The following is a 6,344-nucleotide window of genomic DNA, read 5'->3' on the forward strand; positions in this document are numbered from 1 at the left end:
CAGGTAATGAGGATGGAACCAGGGGCTCACACAGCTGGGCAGGTGCTCAACCACTGAGCCACAGCCCAGCCCTGACTCTGTAGTGCTTGAGTGCGGGAATGTAGAAGTGGGAATCCCAACATGGTAGTCGCGGGGCTTCGGCTGTCTCTTCTAATTTGCGGCTGGCCTCGCCTGCTTTTGGAATTGTGGCACTCAGCTGAGGCACAGTCTTTGCTCTCACCTCAGGGCCCGCTCCACAGCCGCCAGTCTCTTTCAAACCCACTTCCTGGCATTCGACCTCCAGCTCATGTCCATGTTCACCACTGGCCAGGGGTCCTCCCCCTTGTGGAGAGCGCTGGGCTGTGGGCACTATAGACTTAATCTGAGTGGGACAGGGTCTTGCTAGCTTAACCAGGCTGGCCTCAGACGTGGTCCTCCTGCCCTGGGCTGGAAAATTCTTGGCCATCACTTCTTCTGGATCCAAATCTTACCTGATCATTCCATCCTGAAGTAGAAAATGGTGAACTGAAGAACTGTTCAGGGCTGGGGACGCAGCTCAGTTGGAGAGTGCTTGCCTCACATGCACAAGGCCCTGGCTCAATCCTGAGCCTGGTGCAAAGTTAGGACGGTGCGCACTATTTTCAGCCCAAGTCTGGGCGACTGCCCGATTAAACTCTAAAGTGACTTACCACCTAACCTTTAAAAATTATTCTATATATATATTTTTTAATATGGAGCGCTTCACGAATTTGCATGTCATCCTTGCACAGGGGCCATGCTAATCTTCTCTGTATGGTTCCAGTTTTAGTAAATGTACTGCTGAAGCAAGCACACTCACAAAAAATCAATCTATTTTTATTTAATACTCTTTTATTTTATTCTATTATTTTGTATGTATATATTTATTTACTTAGAGATGGGCTCTCCTTATGTTGCCCAAGCTGGTCTCAACCTTGTGGCTCAAGTGAGCCCCCCTCAGCCCCCTGGGACTACAGATGCCTGTAACTACAATCAGTTTTACTCCCTTCATTTGGTTTTGCAGGGCTGGGGATGGAATCCACTGCTTCACACATGCCAGACAGGCACTGTACCACTGATCTATATCCTGAGCCCTTTTTATTTTCTTTTGAGACAGGGTCTTGCTCCGTTTCCCAGGCTGCCCTGGAACCTGTGGGCCTCCGGCCTTGGCCTCCTCAGTGGGTAGCCCACAGTTGTGCACCAGCTGACCAGCTTCATTCTTTAAGTTCTTTCCCTCTCTTGGGGGTGGGTGCTGGAAGTCGCACTCAGGACCTTGTGCATGCTAGGCGCGTGCTGTATGGCTGAGCCACATCCTGTGTTGCCCCCTTTTTAAGTTTGCAAGACCCCATGCCCACCCTTGAGGTGACACTGCCAGCTTCCCCATCTCTCTATAGCTTCCCACGTGCTGGCAGCAAGATTGCCCTTCCTCGTGTGGCTACAATAGACCTTTCTGTTAAGCCATCCAATAATCTGGGGGCTTCTGCTTGAATCTCCCCACAGTAGCAGCCAACAGAGGATGTGGGGTGGGCCCCTAGTTTCCCGCCACCCTGCAGTGTGCAAAGCCAGAAGCTGCTCCTTGGTCCCAAGCTCTCAGGACCCATTTTCATAAAGGTCTAGCAAAGTGCAGCCTGTAGTGACAAAAAGACGACTCAGCTCTGCCACTGAGTCATCCCTCTCACTGCTACTTCTTCCCTTTCATTGTCATCTCACCCCACTTTATTTTTTGTTACCAGGGATTGAACCCAGGGGCACTTAACCACTGAGCCACAGCCCAGCCCTTTTTATATTTTATTTAGAGACAGAGTCTTGCTGAGTTTCTTATGGCCTTGCTAAGTTGCTGAGGCTGGCTTTGAACTCACACTCCTCCTGCCTCAGCCTCCCAAGCTGCTGGGATGACAGGTGTGCTGCCAGGCTCTCAGCCCATTGTAATTATCTTCTTTGTTGTAATGAGTCTCATGGGTTTAGCTGATTCATCAAAAATTAGAGTGCAAACCAGACAGGGTACAGCTCAACTGAAGGAGGTTCTAACTTACTTTACCTTGCTAATGCTGAAAACACCAACCAAGGAACTGAAATCTGAGCTGTCCTGACATTGTTTTGTGGTTTTCTTCTGATCCATTTCTGTAGCTCCTGAGGTTCAGATTCTTTCATTTCCAGATTTCATTGGAAAATTTTATTATTAGTATTCATTTTTGAAGTCTGTCTTAGTTCAAGCTGAGGGTATCTCGTTATTTTTCAGCCCTTTATCAGAATCACATTTCTTTCTAAATTATGCCTGAACTGTGTGTGTGTGTGTGTGTGTGTGTGTATATATATATATATATATTTTTAGAGTGGGTAGAAGTCCTCCAGGAAATCCCACTTGTGACACCAACAAGGTTTAACAGCACTCACAGCCCCCCCCCCAGCCAATGACAGGGAAAAATACAATATAGCAACTACATCAAAGTAAAGACACATCGCAGCCAAAAGCTGTCTCAGCAAGAGATATGGAAAGGCCAGGTTGAGGCTCCTATCATCTCTCTCCTGTAAGAGGCAAGAAAACCCATTTCTGTCTTGGATCAGGAAGCATGATAATCCACATGAAAACACCTTAGAACAGGGAGCTGAAAATGGAGTTTATACTGTTTATTTAAAGAAAAAAATTACTGGTCACATAGGCACATCCCTGCTTGAGACTGGCCTCAACAGCAACATCCTGCGGGTCTTTCTGAGACCAGGTGTCCCTCATCAGTCTCACCTTTCTCCGTCAACACTGTTGGGAGGCAGACGCAAGCCGCTCCTGATTGCCCTGGGTTCCTGGTTACGAAGAGCACTGTTTATGAATTTGTGCCCCGTCTTGACCAGGGGCAGTGCCCTGCAGAAACTCAGCAAGACTTTTAGACTATCACTGAGTCTATCAGAATTAGCCCTCTGCACACCCTAGGTCATTGTGATCAGTGCTTTACCGTATGTGTGTTTGGAGGGTCCTCGCCAACTGGAGAGAGCTGGTGTCATGTGCCAACCTCAGGCCTGAAGAATGCAAGATTCAGAGGAGGGCTGTGACCCAGAGAATCCAGGGCAGTGGAGAAAGCTGTTTGCTGGGGTCTGAACTTTGAAACCACATGTGATAGTTTAGAGAAAACTTTTCTTTCACTGCTGTGATTGAACCTGGCGCATGCTAAACAAGCACTCTACCAGAGCCACATTCCCAGACCTACAGAACATTTTGAGAAATGGGACACACTCAGATTCTGTGGTAACGAGAGCCCAAATAGAACATTCTGTGGGGCTTTGGTTTTATGACCTGCTGTGTTGAAGAGGTGGATGCAGCAGGACCAGAGAGAGCTGTTTTCAGAGAAGGTTTTATAAAGCCTGATGCTCGTCTGTCAGTGAAATTTTTTTTGTTAGTATTGAAGAAGATACAGAAGAATATAACTTGAGAGACTATTTTGGAAACTATGGCAAGATTGAAACCATAGACATCATAGAAGACAGGTACAGTGGAAGAGAGAGGACTCGCTTTTGCATCTTTCAGTGTCCTGATCCAGCTGATAGTGTTGTTCAGAAATACGACACTGTAATGGGCAGAACTGTGCGGAGACAAAGCCCTTTCTAAACAAGAGATGGAGTCTCCTGGGCCACAAGAGCTCAGGAGGTGGACCCCACAGCTTGTGAGTGTCAGAGGTGCTTTCGGTCTTGGAGGAAATTTTGGTGGAAGAGAGTCTTCGGTGGTGGAGGTGGTAGATCAGAGTTATGGAGGAGGACATGGAGTGATGGTCCTGGTGAAGGCAGTAGAGGAGGCTTTAGTGGTGGTGGATCAGGATATGGAGACCAAGGCAATGGATACAGTGGTGGTGGTGGAGGTGTGAAGATCCCACTATGGTGGGAGGAGCTAGGATGATTTTGGACCACAGCAATCACATTATGTACCCATGAAGGTGGGCAATTTGGGGGAAGACTCTGGAAGTCCTTATGGTGGTTATGATCTGCTGGTGGAAGTGGAGGGTATGGTATAGAAGGTTTTAAAAACAAAAAGGGCGGGGCTGGGGATGTGGCTCAACCGGTAGCACACTCGCCTGGCATGCGTGCGGCCTGGGTTCGATCCTCAGCACCACATACAAAACAAAGATGTTGTGTCCGCTGATAACTAAAAAATAAATATTAAAATTCTCTCTCCCTCCCTCTCTCACTCTCTCTTTAAAAAAAATAAAAATAAAAACAAAAAGGGCTGCAGTTCTTAGCAGGGGCGTAGGAAAGCTGCAGGTTACTTTGAGACCATCACCCCAAATGCATCAGAGGAGCTGGAACCATGATCCATAGTCAGGAAAGTTACTGCAGCTCACACAGGAAACCCTTCTTTTTTTAAAAAAAATATTTTAAAATTGTTGACAGACCTTTATTTTATTCATTTATTTGTATGTGGTGCTGAGAATCGAACCCAGTGCCTCACACAGGCAAGGCAAACGCTCTACCACTGAGCCACAACCCCAGCCCATGGAAACCCTTCTTGTCCAGGCCGACAGGTCACAGTTTGCAAAAAGCGCAGCTGTTAATGTAATGTAAACTCAATTAGATGTACGTTCCCAGGGTCTTTTATCTGTTGTAGCTTTGTCTTTCTTTCTTTTCATTACTTCAGGTATATGCCCTGTAAATTGTGGTAGTGATACCAGGAATGAAAAATTAAGAAATTAAAAAAAGATATCTAGGAACTTAGTATGCCTTTAATTAGTATGTGCCACTGTCTTCTGCACACCCTACAACTTTCCAGCTAAATGGTGAATAATAATGTTGTTTTTTAAATTAAATATTTAGTAGATACGAAGTGCTATATATAAAACGTAAACGCAACAATTCAGTAAGTAATCATGTACCCATCACCTTTCTAGAACACCTCGCAGGCGCTGAAGGGCTCTGGAAGCTCCTCCCCCTCCCAACTCCCCCTCTTTGTAAAAAAAATATTTTTTGTAGTTGTAGGTGGACACAATACCTTTATTTTATGTTGATTTTTATTTGGTTTCTGGGGTCGAACCCAGGGTCTCATGCATGCTAGGCAAGCGCTCCACCACTGCGCCACAGCCCTCAACTCTCCCTCCTAACACCTGACCTGAAGTTTGTGCATCTAACGCGCTTTGTGTTGATCCCGCCAGTTCCGTGTGCATCTCTAAGCAATGCGACTGGATCTGCACGTTTGGGAACATCCGGTACTGGAGTCGCTGCAGTGACCGTCCTGCGCTGTGCTATCCTCCAGGCAGTGTGCTGAGATCCACGCCCACCGTCGCACGACCTTGGTTCAGGGTTCCCCGCGCCGCTGTCAGTCACCCGCGAGCATATCCAAGTCCGTCTGCACTTGTTGCTTACCCGCAGTGTACAGCGACCGCAGAGGCGCTGATGGAAACTCGGTGAGGCCCGCGGGGGCCCACGTCCGAGCGCCCCCTGGGGTGACGCGCCCCCACGGGAGGTCGTGCGCGCCTTAGTATGCGGTCGTTCCCGAGCACTGGACAGACTGATCGCCCAAGACCACACTCGTCCACCGTTTTCTTTCGCGGTGCTGGGACCGCGGTCCAGGGCTTCACGCACGTTAGGCAAACAACCGCGCTCTCACAGGGGCACTTCGCCCACAGGAGCACAGTCGGCATGAACACAAGAGTGCAGTCACTGCATTCGCGATCGAGATCGCGCCCGCCCTGTCCCCTGCACCAGAACCGTACAGCACACCCCGAAGGCGCACAGGAACGGAGTCGCTACGTGCGCACACCCACTTTTGCGTACTGCACGCCAACGCACTGCGCACGCGCACCACGCCCTCGCGCGGGTCCGCGAGCGTATGCCACGCAGGCTTCTAGGGGTGCGCCCTGCCGGGAGGCGGGGCCCCGAACCACGTTCCGAGGAAGCTTGTCCTGGCCGCGCCGCCGTCTACGCCTGCGTCGGGGGCACGCAGCGCTGGCAGTGACGTGGGTGTTTTTCACCCGGAAACCGCGGCGGCTGGAACCCGTGAGGAGCCGACTGCGGCGGCGGGAGCTGGCTGGGCTCTTGTCCTCGCGGCGCGGTGCGGCGGGGAGAATGGTGCCGGGAGACCGCGGGCCCGCCGCGCGCCGCCGCCTGTGAGCCCCGCGCGGCCGGGGCGTCCGCCCAGCCGCCGGCCCGTGGGAGGGTGAGCCGAGAGGGTCGGGAGGGAGGACGGAGAGGGCGGAGAGAGAGGCCGGGACGGTCGGAAGAGAGAGGGGAGGCCTGGAAGGCAGCGGGCCCGGGCAGGGAGACCGGGAGGGCCAGGAGCGAGGCGGGGGGCCGGGGGAGGCCAGGGAGGCCGGAGACGGTGAGCTCGGAGGGGCCTGGAGGCCGGGCGGGCCGAGCCGAGCGGGGAGAGG

At 51.0% G+C, this 6,344-nt stretch overlaps 1 protein-coding gene and 1 non-coding gene across 2 annotated transcripts in view; one reads left to right on the top strand and one right to left on the bottom strand.

Annotated features, from left to right (window-relative positions):
* Window positions 1-704: 704 nt before the first annotated feature.
* On the bottom strand, window positions 705-811 carry LOC125612436. Its single transcript, XR_007342798.1, has one exon. It is a non-coding gene; the product is annotated as a U6 spliceosomal RNA (small nuclear RNA).
* A 5,097-nt stretch (window positions 812-5,908) lies between these two features.
* Window positions 5,909-6,344, top strand: part of Tmem248 (transmembrane protein 248) — a 30,554-nt gene continuing 30,118 nt past the window's right edge. Inside the window, exon 1 of the mRNA XM_015491393.1 lies at window positions 5,909-6,130. The gene's annotated coding sequence lies outside the window, so the exon portion shown is untranslated. The remainder of the gene's footprint in view (window positions 6,131-6,344) is intronic.

Source organism: Marmota marmota, unplaced genomic scaffold (assembly GCF_001458135.2).
Source record: "Marmota marmota marmota unplaced genomic scaffold, marMar, whole genome shotgun sequence".
Classification (NCBI taxonomy): Eukaryota; Metazoa; Chordata; class Mammalia; order Rodentia; family Sciuridae; genus Marmota; species Marmota marmota.